This window comes from Adiantum capillus-veneris, chromosome 20 (assembly GCF_014529385.1).
Source record: "Adiantum capillus-veneris isolate H3 chromosome 20, ASM1452938v2, whole genome shotgun sequence".
NCBI lineage: Eukaryota > Viridiplantae > Streptophyta > Polypodiopsida > Polypodiales > Pteridaceae > Adiantum > Adiantum capillus-veneris.
The window spans coordinates 75,308,311-75,331,220 of NC_140950.1; the positions used below are offsets into that span (position 1 = coordinate 75,308,311).

The following is a 22,910-nucleotide window of genomic DNA, read 5'->3' on the forward strand; positions in this document are numbered from 1 at the left end:
TCAACGACCGATGCAATACTTTCTCCAACAATGCCTTATGTCAGGCATTGACAATGATGATGATGATTTTAGTTTGACGATTATAGTCTTTTAGTTTGAGTCTTTTTTAGTCTTTCACTTTACTTCATTTTATTTTTTTGCCTAGACATTGGATTAAATCCACAAGGATTGTATCAATTTGGTCTCAAAGGTCATTTTGGCCTTTTGAAGATGTTTAAAATAACACTTCATTTCATCTCTCTCTCTCTCTCTCTCTCTCTCTCTCTCTCTCTCTCTCTCTCTCTCTCTCTCTCTCTCTCTCTCTCTCTCTCTCTCTCTCTCTCTCTCTGGTATGTATGATCTCACGCTTGCTCCGCAGCAAGAAGACAGTGCCACATGACATTATTAGAGCCGAGCTCGCCACACCACCTATGGTTGTAGAGGCATTATTCCAGACAGTCTGCTTCATCCAGAGGATGAGAGAGCTACCTCCTGACAGACTTACTCGTAGAGCATTCGAGGCAGCTATACAGCTATCAGAGAGTGGGCATGCGAGAGCTTGGTACTCACAGGTCAGAGCATGGTTTGAGGGACACGGTCTTGACATGGAGAGCCTACCACCATTCCAGTACGACCCCCACTCACCATCTGTTCACCTCTCTCGCAGTGAGAGAAACTTGGTATTGAGACAGGATCTGTGGCAGCTATACACTAGGAGAGTCTGGGAGTCACCTGGCTTGGGGACGAGGATGTCAGATTACAGAGACCAGTTTCTCACCATATTGTCTGGGGGGTTCATACAGAGACCACGCTATATGGACACATATATGCCACATAGCTCACGGGTGGCGATTGGTCAGCTGAGAGTGGCTTCACACAGGTTAGAGATTGAGATCGGGAGACACACTGGTGTTCCCAGGGAGGAGCGAGTCTGCAGAGCCTGCACAGAGGAGGTGGAGAGTGAGGAGCACTTTGTATGTAGATGCAGAGCATACACTGAGATCAGAGGCAGGTATGAGGCCTTATTCAGAGGACAGCCCACTCTCCGAGAGATCATGGACTCTCGAGATCAGAGACAGCTCGGACGTTTCTTACTAGAGATACAAAGCCATCGGGACACACTACTACAGCCACGCACAGCTACACAGACAGAGGGGAGACAGTCGCAGCTCACAGACTTCTTTCAGAGGATTGCCACCCCTACCTCATCAGATACTCAGAGAGGAGTGACACTCCCACAGGCGGAGGTGAACCGAGCTAGACGACGACCACGAGTCCCAGGCTACAGGGGCATGAGCTCCCACCACCGACAGATCGAGGAGATCCGAGCCCGGGAGCGCCGTGCCACTGAGGAGCGAGTAGCTCAGATGAGGGCCGACCCGACAGCTTTCATCCGGGTAGCCTTGGCACCAGCCCCGCCCATGTACCACATCTTACATCCCCCCATTTGTACAGGATGGAGCTAGAGAGCTTGATGCATTCTCATGATTGTACTACCTTGAGCATATAGACATGCATATACCACTAGAGATAGAGCCCCATCCCTCCTCAGATACTCCATTACCTAGACGGATGACATACACGCCATGTACATTTGATTTGTCTCATAGGCCGATTTCGGCCTGACATAGACGTTAAAAATCTTTCTTTCTTTTCTTTCTTTCTTTCTTTCTCTCTCTCTCTCTCTCTCTCTCTCTCTCTCTCTCTCTCTCTCTCTCTCTCTCTCTCTCTCTCTCTCTCTCTCTCTCTCTCTCTCTCTCTCTCTCTCTCTCTCTCTCTCTCTCTCTCTCTCTCTCTCTCTCTCGCGGCTCAGGAGGAGTGGCCATACTCTTTAGACAGGGGCTTCACAGTAGACTACAGATTGTTGCCCGGGACCCACAGGCCCGCTACATGTGGATTCGCCTCGAGCTCTCATGAGACAGGATCGTCTACATTGCCCTTTGCTACTTTGCTCCCACAGGCTCCAGATTCGCCCCTATTGAGCAGGAGTCACCGTACGCATGCCTCACGGAGGAGATTATGGAGTACTCCACACTGGGTGAAGTCTTCCTTATGGGAGACTTCAATGCTCGTACGCGCAGTGAGCAGTGAGGCATATGACCATGAGGACCCAGAGGCACTACACACTCTAGATGAGGAGGCTACTATGAGAGATACAGCAGACAGAGCTCCAGTCACAGCCTACGGACGACATCTACTTCGACTTGGCTCCCAGCACCGTCTCGTTATTTACAACGGGATGGTCCAGTGGCCCACCTCAGGGGGCCTGACTTGTATGCCACATGGAGTTGCAGAGGGAGGGGGGAGTTCAGTCGACTATATTCTGGGACCCAGGGAGGCTACACACCTTATCACATCCTTCACCATTCCACCCATACCCATCGGAGCCGACCACACATACCTCTCTTTCTCCATCACCGGAGATACCATCCCACACAGCTCCACAGCACACACTCCACACACCACCATCCATTTCACACATGAGCTAGCCTCTCTTTACTCGGCCAAGGTCGAACATGGCCTATGCCTCCTCCACCCATCCACACCACTCTCAGTTCTCACATCACATATCTCTTCCGTTCTCCACACTTCAGCTATTAGCTCTTTTCCACACACCACTCACACAGGACGCACTCCCCCCCCCGGGACTATGCCTCAGAACCGCTGGTATGATGATGAGTGCAGAGAGCTATACCGACGCCTCCGTGCACGGCGAGCCTTAGGAGAGATCACAGAGAGAGAGGCCAAACGGCATATGAAGACGCTGACACGCCAAAAGCGGCGAGCATTCGAAGAGGCACAGGAGCTTGAGCTATACCGCCTATTCATGAGCATGGATAGCGCGACGGCATGGCGCACCCTGCGCGAGCCACGTCCGACTACAGCTATTGAGGATCCACAGATATGGCATGATTATGCAGAGCGACTTTATGAGGTGCCAGGGCAACCTCCTATCCCACAGCCACACGAGCCACGCCCCACGTGCTCCTCCTTCTTTACAGTAGAGATGGTAGAGAGGGCCATACGCCGCATGCAGCACAGATGATCAGCTGACCATACTCGATTACAGAGTGAGCACATCATTTATGCGACCTCCACTATAGCCCCGTTGATTGCACATGTCTTCAACCGGGCTATAGGGGAGGGCTTCCCAGAGGAGTGGACACAGCACACCATAGTGCCTATCCACAAATCTGGCGACACCCTGGACCCAGGGAACTACAGGACTATCATGATTGGCCACACGATGGCCAAGCTATATGGAGCAGTACTTGAGGCACAGCTCAGCTGCTACGCAGAGATCGAGGGTTTACGAGCTCCAGGCCAGGCAGGTTTCAGACGAGCTTTCTCCACCACTGACCACATCTTCGTTCTGCGCTGCCTCATTGATGGGGCAAAGGCACGGAAGAAGAGGCTTTACTGCTGCTTTGTGGACTTCCGCAAGGCCTTTGACACAGTCCCACGTGAGAGACTCTTCCAGCGCCTTCACAGCATTGGGGTACCGACAGAGATGATTTGGGCCATATATGCTCTCTATGAGAGGGTGACGGGTCGGGTTCGTTGCCCAGGCGGTTTTTCAGAAACCATTGCTAGCACCATTGGTGTTAAGCAAGGATGCCCACTCTCCCCGACACTCTTTGGGCTCTACATCGACGAGATCTCCGACTACATACTGCAAGCAGGGGGAGAGGGGAGCGACTTGGCAGGTACTCCGGTCCACATCATGTTATATGCTGATGATATTGTGTTGATTTCAGAGTCACCCGAGGGCTTGCAACGCCATCTTGAGGCCTTGGACGAATTCAGCACACACAGGGGGTTGACTATGAACCTTGGCAAAACCAAGGTTATGATCTTTCACACATCCAGTGCAGTGAGGAGCGCCGCCACCTTCACAGCAGCAGGAGGACAAGTTGATGTAGTCACCTCCTATGTCTACCTTGGCATCACATTCACCAGCCTACCAGGACCCTTCACTATGAGGCAGGCTGCTGTTGACAGGCTCACCCGAGGATATGCAGCTCTGGCCATGCTAGAGCGGAGATGCCACCAGGCACACTTTCAGGAGCCCCGCACGAAGGGGTGGCTTTTCGACACCTTAGTCACCCCGGCCTTGATGTACTCGGCGGCAGTATGGGCACCAGGATTGACAGCTGACCAGTGGACACAGCTTGAGAGACCACAGGTATGTATGATCTCACGCTTGCTCCGCAACAAGAAGACAGTGCCACATGACATTATTAGAGCCGAGCTCGCCACACCACCTATGTTTGTAGAGGCACTATTCCAGACAGTTTGCTTCATCCAGAGGATGAGAGAGCTACCTCCTGACAGACTTACTCGTAGAGCATTTGAGGCAGCTATACAGCTATCAGAGAATGGGCATGAGAGAGCATGGTACTCACAGGTCAGAGCATGGTTTGAGGGACACGGTCTTGACATGGAGAGCCTACCACCATTCCAGTACGACCCCCACTCACCATATGTTCACCTCTCCCGCAGTGAGAGGAACTTGGTATTGAGACAGGATCTGTGGCAGCTATACACTAGGAGAGTCTGGGAGGCACCTGGCTTGGGGGTGAGGATGTCAGATTACAGAGACCAGTTTCTCACCATATTGTCTGGGGGGTTCATACAGAGACCACGCTACATGGACACATATATGCCACATAGCTCACGGGTGGCGATTGGTCAGCTGAGAGTGGCTTCACACAGGTTAGAGATTGAGATCGGGAGACATACTGGTGTTCCCAGGGAGGAGCGAGTCTGCAGAGCCTGACAGAGGAGGTGGAGAGTGAGGAGCACTTTGTATGTAGATGCAGAGCATACACTGAGATCAGAGGCAGGTATGAGGCCTTATTCAGAGGACAGCCCACTCTCCGAGAGATCATGGACTCTCGAGATCAGAGCCAGCTCGGACGTTTCTTACTAGAGATACAGAGCCATCGGGACACACTACTACAGCCACACACAGCTACACAGACAGAGGGGAGACAATCGCAGCTCACAGACTTCTTTCAGAGGATTTCCGCCCCTCCCTCACCAGACACTCAGAGGGGAGTGACACTCCCACAGGCGGAGGTGAACCGAGCTAGACGACGACCACGAGTCACAGGCTACAGCGGCGCGACCTCCCACCACCGACAGATCGAGGAGATCCGAGCCCGGGAGCGCCGTGCCACTGCGGAGCGAGTGGCTCAGATGAGGGCCGACCCGACAGCTTTCATCCGGGTAGCCTTGGCACCAGACCCGCCCATGTACCACATCTTACATCCCTCCATTAGTACAGGATGGAGCTAGATAGCTTGATGCATTCTCATGATTGTACTACATTGAGCATATAGACATGCATATACCCCTAGAGATAGAGCTCCATCCCTCCTCAGATACTCCACTACCTACATTCAGTTCAGTTTTGTATCAGTTTTGTTTCATTTGTCTTTCCGATAGACGGATGACATACACACCATGTACATTTGATTTGTCTCATAGGCCGATTTCGGCCTGACCTAGACGTTAAAAATCTTTCTTTCTTTTCTTTCTTTTTCTCTCTCTCTCTCTCTCTCTCTCTCTCTCTCTCTCTCTCTCTCTCTCTCTCTCTCTCTCTCTCTCTCTCTCTCTCTCTCTCTCTCCCGATTGATTAGAGCCAAGGCCTCCGTACCTCACGCGATCATTCGAGCAGAGCTAGCTGCCCCCCCCATGGAGATTGAGGCGCTTACCAGATCAGTGTCCTTTGTGCACAGCCTATGGGATACTACTAGAGACAGATATGCTAGATTGGCCCTTGAGTCTTCCAGACAGTTAGCTCTACAGGGGGACACTTCATGCTGGTATGCACAAATGACTTCATGGTTTCAGACGCATGGCTTCACCATGGACAGGTTGCCCCCTTTCCAGTATTCTCTTCAGGCACCCTCGCTGTCTCTTACACGGGTGGAGATCACTAGACTCATTCGTCAGGACCTGATCCAGCTCGACACCAGGAGGACATGGATAGAGCCGCCTCAGGAGTTGAGCACAAAGATGGCTTTCTATAGAGAGCATCTTCTCCACCTCACAGGAGATGGGTTTGTGATTCGACCCAGCTACATCGACACACATATGTCTCATGGTTTGCGTTGTGCCATTGGTCAGATACGCACATCCTCACATCAGCTCGAGATTGAGACCGGTAGATTCAGAGGGATACCAGGAGACAGCAGGATATGCCGATTATGCCAGAGAGAGCCAGAGACAGAGTTGCACTACATATGTCATTGCACAGTGTTCTATGAGATACGGGGGCGTTTCCACTGCTTATTCAGAGAGGGTTTTGGTCCTCTATCTAGGGTCATGAGTTATGAGGATCAGAGATGTCTTGGACTATATCTACTTGAGTTACACAGGTATAGAGACACTTTACTGGGGAGAGCTAGAGAGAGGCAGTCCCAGAGACACATTACAGATTTCTTTTCACTAGATATGGGACAGCCAGAGGAGCAGCCACCACTGCAGAGCTCGTCCCACACTCATTCGACCACTACTGGCACTCTCATCGACCGAGCATTGGAGCTACAGAGATACAGACGACCGCGACTGAGGAGAGGAGCTACACAGCATCGACGGAGACTACAACAGAAGATTCGAGCCATACTCTCTCGACATCCAGAGTGCAGATGAGGATGGATCCTCACCATTTCTTCCATCTTTGTTTCACACACTGTTACATCCAGTTTACCGGGTACCTATTGTATCAGCTGCTACACCCACATAGTTTTAGATTGTAGTAGTAGTAGTAGTATTTTGTTCCACTTCTAGTTCTTTTCTAGTTCTTTTGTACCCAGACATGGTATTAGATTCACTATTTTGTAACTGATTGGTCTCATAGGTCATTTTGGCCTTTTGAAGACGTTAATATAACATTTCATTTCATTTCATTTCTCTCTCTCTCTCTCTCTCTCTCTCTCTCTCTCTCTCTCTCTCTCTCTCTCTCTCTCTCTCTCTCTCTCTCTCTCTCTCTCTCTCTCTCTCTCTCTCTCTCTCTAACATTTGTCATTGTCCAGTATACTACGAGATACGAGGAATTGTCTATGCAGAGAGGGCTTTGAACCGTTGGCTAGAGTCATGAGATATCAGGATCAGAGATGCCTCGGATTGTTTTTGCTAGAGCTAGGCAAACACAAGGGGGGTCTCTTGAGGAGACCAAGCAATGGGAGACATTCACAAAGGGAGATCACTGACTTCTTTAGAGCAAGGACTCATCAGCTAGATGAGCATGCTTCACAGCACACTTTAGAGCCCACTTCTACCAAAGGTATATTAGTGGACAGAGCCACCGAGCTTGGGAGAGCTAGACGCCCACGTCTACGGAGGCGACGACATCGATGGAGGCTCCATCAGAGATTCAGGACTATTCTAGCACGACATGGGAGATGCCGAGTACGACTATGTACACAGGTGGACATTGACGAAGCTCTTCAACGACCGATGCAATACTTTCTCGGACAACGCCTGATGCTGGACATCCCATGGATGATGATGATGATGATTTTAGTTTGACGATCTTAGTCTTTTAGCTTAGTCTTTCACTCTACTTCATTTGATTTTATTTTATTTTTGCAACCAGACATTGGATTAGATCCACCAGAATTGTATCACTTTGGTCTCATAGGTCATTTTGGCCTTTTGAAGACGTTTAATATAACATTTCATTTCCTCTCTCTCTCTCTCTCTCTCTCTCTCTCTCTCTCTCTCTCTCTCTCTCTCTAAAAGAAGACGGATCTTGATACCCTTTTGTATTATGTAATCAAATTACAGGTCCGAAGGCACACTGAATATAATGGATCTGATAGTGAAAAAACTCATGAGCTATTCAACATCCACACACCATCGGGGAAAAACTACCGGTGATACAAAGTTACAAAGGATGGGTGATACATCAAAGGCAGGAAGCAGGAAAGTAAGGGAAGAAGGTAGCAGAGAGCTGCAACAGAAACAGGCCACCCACGCTTCGAGTAAGTGGCGGAACCTCCACCAAAGAATCTCTCATATCCAGCTCCAGGTCTCCAAGGCCAAACGGTGCATTCCAGCAAAGTATGCATCATCACCGCCACAAACTCTGCATCAAAATCCGGGACACAGAAAAGCCATATACCAACCCTGGCAGTAATCAATAGGGCTATGGCCCTCTTCAACCTGCAAAAGTAAAGACACGAAGGGGCAAGACGAAGAAGAGGCTAAAACCTACCACTTAGCCCATCCACCATGCTCTCCCTAAAACACCATGATATGCGACTTTAAAACAAAAGAATAAACAGAAAAACCAGCAACAAACACATAACAAGCAAGCAGACACTAACACTTACCACACGCAAGCAGGCACACATACTCAGGTAGATAAACATGCAGTCAAGCACGAACAGCAGGCAGCACATACAACAGAAAATAAATCACAAGCAGCAAACATGCAAATATGCAGACGAACAAGGAAACGAAGGGGAAAACCTGCGTAGAAAGGAGGCAGAAAGCAAAGAAAAACCATCCCAGGACAAAGAGCAACAACCATAGTGAATCAAGCAAATAAGGGAGGGCCAAGGGCAGGTGCTACAATTCAGCACAGCCGCAGGAGCAAAACCAGAACGGCTGCGGGGGTTGATTGCAGCAAGGCGACCACGATGAACAGGCTGCCCAGCGATCGCAGCAAGAGAGATGAAGGGCATGTGGCATAGCAGATTGGTGACTTCCCCTCTCTCTCTTGGGATAGTTTCCTACGACGTTAAAATTCTTCTCTTCTTCTTCTTCTTCTTCTTCTTCTCTCTCTCTCTCTCTCTCTCTCTCTCTCTCTCTCTCTCTCTCTCTCTCTTTAGGGTTTCGTCACCTCTTTTTTGCTGTTTTTAGGGTTGTCATTGGTTTTTTGCTGTTTTTTGAGTTTCGAAACTGTTTTTTGGGGTTTTGCGGCTGTTTTCTGCTGTTTTTTAGGGTTTTGAAACTGTTTTTTGCCGTTTTTAGAGTTTCGCCATTGTTTATTTTGTTATTTTTTAGGGTTTCAAATATGTGTTATTCTGTTTTTAAAAGTTTCGAAGCTGATTTTCTCTGTTTCACAAGCGTTTCTTGCTATTTTTTAGAGTTTCTTGTATTTGTTTGGTTGTTTTTGTCTCTCTCTCTCTGTCTCCCTCCACTGGGCTACCCATTGACCCCCTTTCATATGGCCTCTCCAGTGGCTATAGCCCACCTCCCTCTCAACATAAAGTTCTCGATTACCAACAAGCGGATATCAACACTTGGAAGTTGAAATGAAGGAGTGGAACAAAGAGATGGAGGCAACCTTTCTTCCAAAGATGGAGGAATGGAAAGAGGAGGAGAAGAACCTATGCGAAAGGATTTCTCGCATCGAAGAGCAAGCGGCTTCACAAGAACCACAATTTGAACTCTCCAAGGTGAAAGTGGGCGGCTTGAAGAAGGCGAGATTCAGCCATCCATGATGGAAGAATTGAATACCATGAGAGAAGAAATATGGGTTATCAAGGAAGATAATTAGAAGAAGTCATGGGCTGCGGTCATCTCCGCAACACAAAAGAAAGTAGAAGAGGCCGAAAAATGAATTGAGGTCATCAAGAAAGGGAAAGGTAAGGAAGCTCCTTGTACACCCCCTCTTATTAACATGACCTCAAAGAGGAACAAAGGAGGAGGATGCGGGCTCTACATGTGAGGGTAGGCCGGCCTCAAGGACATAAACAATGTGGAAAAAGAGGTCACAATCCTCACATCCATGATGGGGGTTGACAAGCCTTCACACACAAAGGCATGGAGAGTGGGCAAGAAGAGTGGTGGCCCGGGAGAATCTTCAAAAGAGAGCTCATACTACGCTTCCCCTCCTTGAAAGAGGAGAAGAAATTCCTGAAAAAGAGGCCTACTCTCAAGAAGACAGGTATTTTCCTCGGTGATGATCTCACTCTCTCACAGCTTGCACATATCAAAGAGGTAATGCCAGATATTACGGCCGCAAGGGAGAGGGGAAAGACGGCCTTTTACAAAGATGGTCGGGTGGTGATTTTAGAGCAGCACTCTACATGACGGTGTGAGACCTATGGGACCACACTGAAGATGGCTACTTGGAATTGTAATGGATCTATGAGGTTGGACGTTGGTGCCTTGGAGGACAATTTCACAGAGAGGGACGTTGTTTTCTTCTCAGAGACTCACCAGGCCCCTAGACAGCTTATGCCACATGTGGTGGGATACAAATAGGAGACAGCCCCAAGGATAGTCACGAGATCTGAGCATGCGAGTAGAGGCTCAGGAGTAGCAGCAGTGCTATTTAGGGAGGCGTTACAACCACTACTACATATTGTACGGAGAGATTATCATGCTAGATACATGTGGGTGAGGCTGAGAGCTGACACATGCCGATTTCTATACATTGCCATATGTTACTTCCCCCCAGTACGTCAGTATATGTTGCACCCAGAGGACAGTCGCCTTTCTCTATACTAGATGATGATATATGAGAATTTTCTAGGGATGGTAATATCTCCTAGGGGACTTCAATGCCCGAACGTCAACGTCTTGAAGGGAGAAGTGGTGGCATCAAAAGACCTCAAGGAAGAAGGGGAGATACATGAGGCCGATAAGGAAGCCATCAAGGAGGAAATCACCAAGGAGCTCACCAAAGCCATAGAGGTCAAGATGGAGGCCACCAAGGAAGGATGGGTGGATGTCGTGCGTAAAAAAATCACAAAGGAAGTAAAGGAAGAGAAGCGACATGAAGAGACACTATGGATGCATGCCACCCTCGAGGAGAAGAAGACGTGATAAGCCCGTATGCTCAATGTAAGGGTAAGTGGTATCAAAGAGGAGCATGGATCATCACCGTAAAGTGACGGGAGAACATTGTGTGCCAAACTTGGGTACACCAACACCCCTTTCACCAAAGCATGGAGGGTAGGGAAAGACCCTCAAAAGAGGGTGCTCATGCTACAATTCAAAGACCTTATGGACAAAATCACCTTCCTAAAGAAGAGAATTGCATTGAGAGGATTAGGAGGAGCCCCCATTTACATTGATGAGGATCTCACCAAGCCACAAGTGGAGCATCAAAAGCTTTGTATGCCCAAAATCGTGCAAGCAAGGAAAGAGGGGCAACAAGGCTTTCTATAGAGATGGACGAATCTTCATAGATGGAAAACCCATCGCATAGGGATTCGCGGCCTATGAGACTACGGAGAACACTACGGAGGCGACACGACACAAGATCACACTCGGAGTATGGAATTGTGACGGATGCCTATGGACTCAGCCAGGTAGACTCGAGGAGGTGATGGAGGGGAGAGACATTGTGATGCTGACAGTGACACATGAGAGCCAGGAGAGAGGTCTACCACATGTCCGGGGCTACCACTGGGAGTCCACATACAGGCGATACACAGGGAGGCAGGGAACATCACGAGGATCAGGGGGGATTCCTCTTTTAGTGAGGAGAGAGCTACAGGACAGGGTCACAGTAGTGAGCAGAGATGTAGAGGCCTGCTTTATGTGGATGAGGATACAGCTAGCCCCAGACAGAGCCATACATGTTGCACTGTGCTACTTCCCCCCACTCGGGTCACATTTCGCAGACCATACAGAGATACGACGAGCATCTACGACAGAGGAGGAGCAACCAGAGGAGGATGCCGATGAGAGTATGGTAGAGGAGGAGGAGGAGGGACCACAGTCACAGTCACCCTTTTTGGTCCTCTCGGAGGACCTCCTACACTATGCAGCATTGGGAGAGATCCTACCTGTAGGTGATTTCAATGCCCGCACACAGAGCCGACAGTGCGAGATGTACGACTTTGATGATTCCACCCTACTCCATACCATAGCGGCGGAGGATGTGGGACTACGGAGGACATCAGAGGACAGAGGGAGTGACTCTACCAGATATGGATCACACTTACTGGCACTACGATCAGCACACCACCTCCTGATCTACAACGGGATGTCCCGTTGGCCGATGTCAGGTTGAGACACTTGCTTCCAGAAGGGAGGCAAAACAGGACAGGGAGGCACGAAAGACCAGAGCACAGTGGACTACATCTTAGCCTCCACAGGGGCCATGGATATTGTACGCTCCTTTACCATACCACCACGGCCCATCGGCGCGGATCATACATATCTCAGCCTCTCTCTTAGGACCAGTTTACCGACACCACCTCCCCAGTTCCCCACACAGCATACCACTATACACTTCAGTGAGGAGCTTTCCAAGATTTACAGATACCATGTGTACGCAGGAATCAGCCAGCTAGACCCTGACGCCCCACTCTCCACACTCACCATTGAGCTCACCTCCATACTCCACTCAGCAGCGCTCGAGAGCTTTCCCTCAACCATGCACTCCAGCGACACATCACGATCTGGGACGATGCCCCAGAATAGATGGTATGATGATGAGTGCAGACAGCTATATCAAAGGCTTAGGGCACAGCATATTACTGGGCAGATATCTGAGAGACACATGCACCAACAGATGGGTACTCTTACTAAACGTAAGAGAAGAGCCTTTGAGGAGACACATTGGTGGGATGTGTACCATACACTTCAGAGTCGACAGGCAGCGATCTCTTGGAGAGATATGAGACATCGGACCCCACCCACGCCTATAGAGGACCCAACGGCATGGCATGCATATGCAGAGACTCTATCAAGTGCCGGCTCAACCCCCCCTTCCACACCCGATGGCTCCCCGACCTACAGCTCCCACTCTCTTTACCATAGACATGGTGAGACGAGGCTGGCACGTGACACATCCAACCCTATGTGTCCGTGGACATGCTACAGCATGATCAAGGTTCAGTCAGTCCAGTCAGTCTAGATTAGAAGTGATCTGGCACTTTTTGTGAGTCTATTCGTAGACCGTGCATGCCCAGTCACTTAGTGTAGATGCACATCCTCTGGTTGCACACAGCATGATCATCAGTATTCCCTTCAGAATCCATCATATTCAATCAAGGGAATTTTACATTGCATTTAACCTATTTTCCCTATTTTTGGTATTTTCCACTTATTATTTTTAAGTGACTTTCCAACAAGAGTAGGTAGGGCAATTTTGCTAAGAAAATATATAAGCAAACCCAAGATAGCACTTTCTGGCAAAAGAGGTAGCAGGAGCTTCCCGCTCAACAGGCATTCTTCTCAGCAAGAACCCTCAAGCGCCAAGCTTTCCATAGCCTAGTGTTTTTGGACACCCTCAGCACTTCCCCATCCCTGGCGTTTCCACAGCAGAGCATCGCCGACAGATACTCAGCCTAGCGTTTTCAGTTGACATCGCCAAGACCTCGACAGCCCTTGCGTTTTCAGCCATGATCGCCAGCAGTCCCAGATTTGCATAGCGTTTTACCAATGCTACAGAGGCAGCCCAGCGTTTTTGGTTTTTAGCAATTCCGCAGCAGAAGAGGCAGCGTTTTTAGCAGTCAAACACAGCAACAGATTCAGCCCTAGTTGGTTGCAGAAGACCCCCATTTTCAACCTCAAAAACGCAGCCAAAAGAGTCATTTTCAGCCACCGAAACAGCCCCGAAATTCAGCAGATAGAAGACCACAGATTTCAGCCCTAAAGTCGTCGTCGTCACCACCGTCGTCGTCATCGGCATAGTCCCAAGTTGCATCAGTCCATTGCATACGCATTGTACCACTTTGTGCAATCATAAGTAGACCACTCTCGCCCACGAGAGTGGGGCCTTCGAGAAGAGTTTTACGTCTCTGGTGTCATATCTCTCTTCTCTCTATCTCTCAGTCTCATACACTTGCACGCATAGTGTCCATTCACTTTGTTTGTGATCATAGCACTTTCCATTAAGAACGGAAGGCTCTACCTTCCATAAGAACAAAAGGAACCTTGAGCACAGTTCGGAGCACTCATCTTGAGCAAAGCGCAAACAATCATTCCCCTGCACCTAACATTGGTATCAGAGCTTTGGCAGTGTTCTGTATCACTCAAGGAAAGAACCACAATATTTTTTTTTGCTTGTTGAGGTCGCACAAACCAAAGTTCGCTTGGGCGTATTGATTCCTAATCGTGTTTTGTTGAAGAGTGACAGGAATCCCAAGAAAGAAGGGCTTGTCCAGCCTCCCCTTGTGTCTCTTTTCACTCATTGAGAGCGGAACGTGCACTTAGCGGCCGGCCAATCGACGTGAGGTGGGAAAAAGCAACCTTGGTGTGAGCGCAAGGCCGCCAAGGGGTGCGCCCGCAGAAAGGAGTAGAACTCGGGTGAAGAGAAGATCCTTCTCAAACGCGATTTGCAAGCGAAAGAAAACCTCAAGAACCTCAAGACCTCAAGACCCTCAAGAACCCAAGAACCCAAGTTCCTCGTGAACTCAAGAACCCAAGAACCCACAAGAACCCACGACTTCAGAATAGTCATCGCTCAAAGCGGAATGGATACTTCGCTTGGAGGTAATGAGCATGAGAGAGGCGACGAAGAATTTTCCCCACCAGGAGGTTTTTCTGACCCTTCCCCGTCTACGGCAAGGATTGCACTAACTCCTACGGAGGCTTTGGAGCAATTGTTTCTGAAACAGAATTTAGAACACGAAGCAAGAAATGCAGAAAGAACGGCAGAAATGAAACGCAGACATGCAGAAGACAAAGCCGAAAGAGAAGCCGAAAGAAAGGCAAGACAAGAATGGCGCGACCGACACATGCAAGAGTTCTTGCGACTCTTGTCTCACGTGCCGGCACAGATGCAAGAGATTCAGGAGACGGAGACTCTCTCAGTCTCTACTTCTCCAAAGCACGATCCACAGGATTTGCATGATTGTGTGAAGCATGATGATGATTTGATTGACCATGATAAGCATGATGATTTGAATGACAAGCATGATGATTTGGATTACAAAGATAAGCATGATGATTTGAATGATATTGCTAAGCATGATGATTTGAATGATCACGATGTGATTTCTCACGAGCATAATGATTTGCATGATCAAAATGTGATTTCTTACAAGCATGATGAGTTGCATGAAGATGATGAGATTGTTCACAAAGATGATGAGTTAGTGGATGCTTTTTCTGGCGAAGCTAACCTCGTTGCATATTCGATCAATCACGAAGGATCGATCTTGGCTTTCGAGTCGAGGTCCAAAGAATCCCCACATGACGATTCGATCATTCAGGAAGAAGCGATCTTGGCTCTCGAGCCTAGGTCCAAAGAACCTTCACAGGAAGTATTTTGTGTTCGCATGATTGATACGTACGCATTGTTCGAGTGTTTCATTCGTGATCGTTTCCTGTATTTTAGTCAGCATCGTTATGTGATCCCTTTTCCTAGGCATGACATATTGTATGTTGAGCATGTTTCTCTCATGGATAAGCACGAATGTATGCGGATTATTCATGAAAATATGAAAAGTATGTATGTAAGGAAGTCACATTCCATGTCTCTTCCTTGGTATGACAGTTTCCGAACGAGCACATGAAAGTATGAGCACCAAGCATAGGCATTTCCGTTGTGAATTGCCACAGTTGATTGCTCTAGATCAAAAGAGAAAGATTCGATCTCATTGTTTGCATAGGTTTGATGAACGGGTTGTCACTCCGTTTCTATGTTCATCTACATTGTCTACACAGTCTTTAGCAAAGACAAGGTTTTTTCCACTCACTTTACATGGGATAGGTATGTTCATGGTTTTGTGTTGGAAATGGTTTCAGAAATTTTCAACCATGGAGATTCTTGACGAAGAAAGAAGCATGACTCTCGAAGAAGTTGAAGCATCGAAGGAGCCACAGAAGACTTTGTCGCTTTTGGCGCGGCCCATAGAAGCAAGCGTTGCAGACCTTTATGAAGTTCAAGTACCGCACGACCCACACATCAGAGTGGGCCGACGAAGAGTCCCTTCTAGGATTTCAGATGCTATTGGCGATCTCCCTCGACGCCATACAGTTCGGTACCAGTCCCTCACTTTGAAAAGGAGGGGATGTCACGTGACACATCCAACCCTATGTGTCCATGGACAAGCTACAACATGATCAGGGTTCAGTCAATCCAGTCAGTCTAGATTAGAAGTGATCTGGCACTTTTTGTGAGTCTATTCGTAGACCGTGCATGCCCAGTCACTTAGTGTAGATGCACATCCTCTGGTTGCACACAGCATGATCATCAGTATTCCCTTCACAATCCATCAGATTCAATCAAGGGAATTTTCCAGTGCATTTAGCCTATTTTCCCTATTTTTGGTATTTTTCACTTATTATTTTTAAGTGACTTTCCAACAAGAGCAGGTAGGGCAATTTTGCTAAGAAAATATATAAGCAAACCCAAGATAGCACTTTCTGGCAGAAGAGGCAGCAGGAGCTTCCCGCTCAACAAGCATTCTTCTCAACAAGAACCTCAAGCGCCAAGCTTTCCATAGCCTAGCATTTTTTGACACCCTCAGCACTTCCCCATCCCTGACGTTTCCACAGCAGTGCATCACCGACAGATACTCAGCCTAGTGTTTTCAGTTGACATCACCAAGACCTCCACAGCCTTGGCGTTTTCAGCCATGATCGCCAGCAGTCCCAAAATTTGCATAGCGTTTTACTAATGCTACAGAGGCAGCCCAGCGTTTTTGGTTTTCAGCCATTCCGCAGCAGAAGAGGCAGCGTTTTCAGCAGTCAAACACAGCAGCAGATTCAGCCCTAGTTGGTTGCAGAAGACCCCCATTTTCAGCCTCAAAAACACAGCCAAAACAGTCATTTTCAGCCACCGAAACGGCCCTGAAATTCAGCAGATAGAAGACCACAGATTTCAGTCCTAAAGTCGTCGTCGTCACCACCGTCGTCGTCATCGGCATAGTCCCAAGTTGCATCAGTCCATTGCATGCGCATTGTACCACTTTGTGCAAGCATAAGTAGACCACTCTCGCCGACGAGAGTGGGGCCTTCGGAGGAGGGTTTTACAACGTCTCTTGTGTCGTATCTCTCTTCTCTCTATCTCTCAGTCTCATACACTTGCACGCACAGTGTCCATTCACTTTGTTTGTGATCATAGCACTTTCCATTAAGAACGGAAGGCTCTACCTTCCATAAGAACAAAAGAAACCTTGAGCACAGTTCGGAGCACTCATCTTGAGCAAAGCGCAAACAATCATTCCGCTACACCTAAGTGGACCACACCGAGCTTCAAGGTGAGCATTTTATATACGCTACACACTTTGGCTCCATTGATTGCACACCTGTTCAACAGGGCATTGGCAGAGGGATTCCCAGAGAGCTGGACTATGCATACTAATGTGCCTTTACATAAGGCTGGAGACCGCATGGATCCAGCCAACTACAGGACTATCATGATTGGTCATATGATGGCCAAGATTTATGGAGCAGTTTTAGAGTCAGAGTTGAGCAGATCTGCAGAGATCGAGGGGCTACGCGCCTCCAAACAGGCAGGCTTCAGATGCACATTCTCTACTGTGGACCACATCTTCACTCTCAGACGCCTGATAGAGCAGTCACGAAGCCGAGGGAGACGCCTCTACTGTTGCTTTGTGGACTTCCGCAAAGCCTTTGACACAGTCCCCAGAGAGAGACTACTACAACGACTCATATCGCTTGGGATACCCCCGGACATGATATGGGCCATATATGCTTTGTATGAGAGTGTCAGGTAGGGTCAGATGCCCAGGAGGACTATCAGATAGCATCACTAGCACCATCGGGGTGACACAGGGGTGTCCACTCCCCTACTCTATTTGGTCTATACATAGATGAGATGGAGGCCTACATCCAACAGAGAGGAGGAGCACGCGCCGACCTATCAGGCACTCAGGTACACATTATGCTATATGCTGATGACATTATTTTACTCGCAGAGTCACAGGAGGATCTCCAGCTCCACATACAGGCTCTAGACTTATTTTGTACATAGAGAGGAGTGACAATGAACCTTGGCAAGACCAAGGTTTTGATATTCCACACATCAGGCATTGTTCGGAGGAGATCAGTTTTTCCTTTTGAGGGCAGCCAGATTCAGGTAGTAGTCATATGTATACTTGGGCATCACCTTTACAGCCAGGACTGGCCGCTTCTCTATGGCACAGGCAGCCCGAGATCGCACCACACGAGCGTATGCAGCTCTAGCCATACTTGAGAGGGGATGCCATCAGACACATTTCCAAGAGCCCTGCATGAAGAACTGGCTATTTGACATTTTGGTGACACCAGCTCTTCTATACGCTGCCCCAGTGTGGACCCCAGGATTATCAGAGCAGGCTTGGAGCAGACTCGAGAGGCCACAGATATTGCTGCTTGCCCGGATGATCCGAAGCAAACCATCAGTCCCGCATGATATTGTGAGAGCAAAGTTCGGTGCCCCACCCATGGTAGTGGAGGCGCTATTTCAGACAGTGGGATACCTCCACAGGCTACGAGACATGAGGGCAGATAGATTACCTCGCCTTGCTCTTAAGGCCTCCCGCGGGCTAGCAGACTTTGGGGATGAGAGATCATGGTACGCGAGTGTGACTAGATGGCTTCAGACATACAGCTACTATATGGACAGATTGTCTCCCGCAAAGTATGATCCAGATGCACCACGCCAGGCCCTCACACACACTGAGAGGAACACAGTTGTCAGATATGAGCTCATACAGAGGTATGTAGAGCAGACTTGGCTCACACCTTCGCGGCCATTGGCCACGAAGATGGCATATTACAGAGATCATTTCCTTATGCTCACAGAGGACAGGTTCATACAAAGGCCCCACTACATGGATATATATCTACCACATGGCATGAGGGTAGCCATCGGACAGCTCAGAGAATCATCCCATCAGCTTGAGATTGAGAGTGGCAGAGCAGCACGGGTCCCACGCGAGGCCAAGATATGCAGATTATATAGGCAGGAGGTAGAGTGTGAGAGCCACTTCTTATGCAGATGCCCTCACTATGCGGAGATCAGATCACGGTACCCCACTCTATTTGACAGGCCAGAGGTCTCATTACAGACAGTGATGACATCATTAGATCAGAGACTACTTGAGAGACTCTTGGTGGAGATGCACCAGCATAGAGATAGAGCCCTCCAGACGGGGGAAGGTGGAGGATCGGACAGGCAGACACACCTTACAGACTACTTCCAGACTAGAGTACCCATGCAGCCACAGCCATCCACACATCAGGAGATGACTTTGATACGAGCTAAGGAAGCACCTAGGCAGCGACCACGACTACCAGGATATCGCTCCAGGGCCTCTCAGAGAGACAGACGAGAGGTCCAAGCCATCAGAGATCGACATACAGCATATATTCAGAGGAGGGCAGAGCAGACACTAGACATGGCAGGCATAGCCAGAGTCCTCACATCAGGCTCACGATGTACCAGATACTACACCCTACCATCACTATTGGATGGAGCTGATGTACCACACCACCCCCCTCCCTCCTCCCCTCACTCTCACTACACATACATGCCTCTCTCTATGTACACAGGATGTTCTATTATTACCCGGTCAACCCCACATCTACGCACTGGATGCTTTGTTATTACCCGGTCACTTACCACACTACACTTTGTACATCGGATGCTATTATTACCCGGTCATTTTGCACATACCAGATATCCAGAGGATATTCACATTCTTGTACATGGATCTATCTCATAGGCCAGTTTTCTTTGGCCTTTTGAAGAAAATCTCTCTCTCTCTCTCTCTCTCTCTCTCTCTCTCTCTCTCTCTCTCTCTCTCTCTCTCTCTCTCTCTCTCTCTCTCTCTCTCTCTCTCTCTCTCTCTCTCTCTCTCTCTCTCAACCATCAATAACGCAAAGTTACATTCAATAGCGCAAAATTCTACCTTCTCTCTCAATTCCGCTTGAACTGACAACCTAAGATGCCATGTCACGGCATGGCCGGCAAAAAATAATAATAAACAAGAATGACAAGATTGTGAATTGACATAGCCCAAAGCAGACTGTGCCTCTCAGCACTTGATGTAGAGCAAGAGGCAACGATGGAGAACCAAGATGGTAAAAATACTTACCAAGATGCCATAATCCTCCAACTGTCCACAAGTGACACAGAGTGACACTTCAAGAAAGTTTACACAACTTGATCGAAGCACAACACTAAACTTCACAACCATATCACTCATAAACCACGTGGCAAAATGCTGTCTACCCCACTTCTGTAATGTGTCGCTGCTTGTCACTCCATAAAACGAATCCTACGCCCAATGACAAATACAACTCCAATGGGTCAAGCTCTATTCCCTGGAGCCATGATCAGGATCTGCAGCCAATGACAAATACAACTACAATGGGTCTAGCTGATTCGATGGGGTCATGATCAGGATCTACAGCACCAGGATAGAACAAGTGTAAACCTCCCCATCAGATAAACCTTTGACTGCAAGCTAGGAGGGCTTGTCAAATAACAATGTTTTCACTTCTGGAACAGACCCTTTCAATGTCATCTAAGGATTTGTCAGTGCACAAATACTCTATTGCACGAAATGGTGAAACAAAGAAGGCGAGCCATATTACTTCTATAAGGTCAGAAAGGTCCGTGCTTACAACCGTCAGAGAGGCTAATACACTTGATTGTGGCTTAGATACAATCAAGAGACACAAAAAATGGTAATGTATGTGGCGAGCTTCATAATTGAGAAGGCATGGGAGTCCCAGCTAGATGTAAGTATAATTCACTATGGTTCCAACTTTTCTGAATGCAATATTTCTGCCCCACCCAAATGCGGCATGCGAAAGATGAAAGAAAATTTGCTACAAGCAACCAGCAGGCTTCATGCTTGAAATTCAAAACTTTAACTTGGTGCTTTAATATTCAAAACCTTAACGTAGTATGAGAAAGATGACATCTTTTCTGAAGTTCTCTTGCTTGAGCAAAATCTCGTACAAAAGACCGTTTCTCAAACTTCACACTACTCAGGCACATTGAGCGCAAAAACACGATGTCTTAAAACAACCTCTTAACATGTAGACCCGTGCTAAGTTACTCGACATTCAAGAGGAATGAGAATAAGTTATGAGTTTTCAAACATGATCTCCTCAAAGGACAATCGTGCATCGTTCATCCATGCCTAAACCTCTAAACCAAGCAAGCCACTGCTGTGACTTCACTTAAGTCCAACGGAGCAAGAACAATACTGGGCGTCTCAAACATTGTATTGGCATTTCCTGTACAGGGAATGGCCTTTCTGAAAGAAACTGCCTCGTTCTTGATCAAAAGAGATGAAGCCGAACAACAAAACGTTACAATAAATCACCACCTTTTTTAAGTGAAGTCCCCCACAAATATTCATTGCATGCACACATACAGCAACGCGCAATCGTGTCTCCATGCAAGCATGCCGGCATTCAAGCCTTCGGTTTGAATCAAGGAGTGTAAACACCACAAAGAGTGCGAGTGAAGGTGTCTGCATTACCTGATGGGCCAATGGAGCGAAATCACGGAGATGGGCGGAGACAATTTCTGGCAATCGTTGAAGAGAGCTCAGAAGTATGAGGAAGAACAGAGGAATCAGGGGCTCATCCACCAAGCTTATAGGCAGGATGCCATTGAGAGGACGTGCAGAACCTGGGCTCCATCGCCCATCACAAACGCAGGGAGCTCAACATAGAGCCCTAATTTTTTGGGTCATTGAGAGCACGGTTGTCAGCCCATGTCAGCGTATGCTTTCATTTTGAGCACGGTTGGAGCTCTCAGATATGCCACGTGGCAGAGAGAGAAAGTGGGGACAGCGGGCCGCCACAGCGAGCCGAGAACTGGGAGAGAGAGACAGAGAGAGAGAGAGAGTCAGAGCCTAATGGAGGGAAATTCATAAAAGCTAGTCTAGAGAGCGTGTGCATGAAGGTAGAGATCAAGGGAACCCAATCGAAGCGTCAGAGAGAATTTACCGAAACTCTGTAGGCATTTTGCAAATTTTTTTCAAGCCTTGTAATTTGTGGAAATTCCCAAAAATTCCCTATATACCCCTCAAATTTCAAAAATTCCTAATATACCCCTCATATTCCACCAAAATTTCCAGAAATGCCCTTCAATTTCTCCAACATTCCCAAAATACCACTCATTAACCTCTCAAACAGCTCTAACAACAATTAGCAACTCTTCACAAGAAGAATGGTTCTCCTTCAATAGAAGATGATAGGACTAGGATTTTTAATGGTGTTGTCGGCACATAAAATGAAATTGTTCATCATTTTTAGACACAAGTGGAGCTCGTGGGTGAATAATTTTGTCTCATAAAGATTACACTGTGCAAACATTGAGGCAAATCCATTCCAAAATAATACAAGAGTATATTGGAATTTTTGAAATTTGAAGGGTATTTTGGTAATTTCCACAAATTACAGGGGTATTTTGGTAATTTTCCTTTTTTTCAAACCCTATAAGATGCCTTTAACATAGACCTGAACTAGTCTTGCTTGGTGGGCCTTGCTATATAACATCTATAGAATACATAGGACATATGCAAATTGACATTTAGTATCTAGCATTGAAGGAAACAAGAGCATGGCTAATTTGGCAGTGCATGAAAGGGATATACATTAAAAATAATGTTAATGGGAGGAGACAAAGTCAAGTGCATCGATTATTTGAGATCATAGGGATAATTACAGTTGAGATTATATCCAAGCAAGGTTGTCTATTGATGAATGTTTTTTTCTAGTATACGTGCTACATGTAAATTCTTGCAAACGAAAAGTATTTTAAAAAGAAAATTTTCATCGAATGGTTGGTAGCGTAGAAGGTGGATGTTGACTTTGTTTTGCCTTTCTTCTTTTGTAGTTATTATGAGTACAATGAATGAGGACAGCGATACATGTAACCTCACCTTTTTTATTTTGTGTTATGGCATCGACAACGCATGTTGCACCGTTTGCCACACCGATTGTCAAGCCGGTGTTTTCAGTGATCATGCAGCACATGCCAATTGCGATCAAATCTAGCTCATTGAACTTAGGCTCTAGGCGCCACTACT

At 47.7% G+C, this 22,910-nt stretch overlaps 1 protein-coding gene across 2 annotated transcripts in view; it reads right to left on the reverse strand.

Annotated features, from left to right (window-relative positions):
- The window catches only part of CHR4 (chromatin remodeling 4), a 124,098-nt gene extending 102,353 nt beyond the window's left edge, over positions 1–21,745 (reverse strand). For both annotated transcript variants that reach the window (XM_086492589.1, XM_086492588.1), the window contains exon 1: positions 21,354–21,745. The gene's annotated coding sequence lies outside the window, so the exon portion shown is untranslated. The remainder of the gene's footprint in view (positions 1–21,353) is intronic.
- Between the last annotated feature and the right edge of the window lie 1,165 nt (positions 21,746–22,910).